At 43.6% G+C, this 1,228-nt stretch overlaps 1 pseudogene; it reads left to right on the top strand.

The window, feature by feature from the left end:
- Nucleotides 1-327: 327 nt before the first annotated feature.
- On the top strand, nt 328-914 carry LOC108960362 (annotated as a pseudogene).
- Nucleotides 915-1,228: the final 314 nt, after the last annotated feature.

Genomic DNA, 1,228 nt, shown 5'->3' with positions numbered 1-1,228 from the left:
ATTGGAGCCAAAAGTTAAGAAGCGGGAGCTTATGTAAAAGAATATCATCTTTGCAGCGACAGGATGTAGAAGATTCACGTATGCCGAGCTAAAGAAAGCGACCAAAACTTCTGCGAAGAGATTGAAAGAGGAAGCAGGGGATTGTGTTCGGTGGCCTCTTGCAAGATCACTGGGTAGCTGCGATCAAGCGGCTGTACGAGGTTTAACCAAGAAGAAGAGGCGTTCCTTGCTGAAGTGAGAACTGTTGGGAATCTGAATCACATGAACCTGATCGAGATGTGGGGGTACTGCGCAGAGGGCAAGCACAGGCTCCTGGTTTATGAGCTCATGGATCACGGTTCCTTGTCTGCAAATCTTTCTTCCCCTCAACTTGACTGGACCAAAAGGTTCAAGATTGCCACAGGATCAGCAAAAGGGCTTGCTTATCTTCATGAAGAGTGTTTAGAATCAGTTCTCCTTTGCGATATGAGGCCACAGAATATATTTCTTGATTCCTTGTACCAAGCAAAGGTGGTGGATTTTGGGCTCTCTAAGCTTCTTAATAGAAAGGGCCCTGAAAATACCAGTTTCTCATGAGTCAGAGGAACAAGAGATTACATAGCTCCTGAAGGGGTTGACCACTTGCCAATCATCTCAAAAGTGGATGTGTATAGCTATGGAGTTGTCCTGTTGGAGACACTCACTGGAAGGAACCCGATTGGAGGTCATGCAATCTGCGGAGAAGTAAAAGGCGGGTACAGAAGATTGACTTCTTGGGTGAGAGAGAAGATGAAACCAGGAGTTGCGATGGAGACATGGATAATGGAATACGTTGACAGTTCATAAGAGGGAATTTCGACATTAAGAAGATCACAGGTTTGGTTTCGGTGGCCCTTCAGTGTGTGGAGGAAGACAGAGATGCAAGACCACCATGAGCCAGATGGCTGAGCTGCTTCTGCGCAATGAAAATGGAGCTGTGTAATCCACGAAATTATAGCTCCTCTTCTGTGTATTTCTGTACTAATAAACATGACAAGTTGAAAAAGTCATTAGATGGATAAAGCTAGGAAAGATCAATTAGTATGCAACTTCCTTTTTATATCTGTTTTTTACTTACAAATTTGGAATGATCATTTAGCATGTGTTACTTGGAAAGATCATTCAGCAACAAGCGGTATTACTTCCTCGTGCAGATACACGTTTGGTGCGAATAATAAGAGCAGAGATTCATTTGGAGACAATACTTACG

Source organism: Eucalyptus grandis, chromosome 6 (assembly GCF_016545825.1).
Source record: "Eucalyptus grandis isolate ANBG69807.140 chromosome 6, ASM1654582v1, whole genome shotgun sequence".
Lineage (NCBI taxonomy): Eukaryota > Viridiplantae > Streptophyta > Magnoliopsida > Myrtales > Myrtaceae > Eucalyptus > Eucalyptus grandis.
The sequence above is the reverse complement of the archived record's forward strand: the minus strand, read 5'-3'. Positions and strand labels throughout refer to the sequence as shown.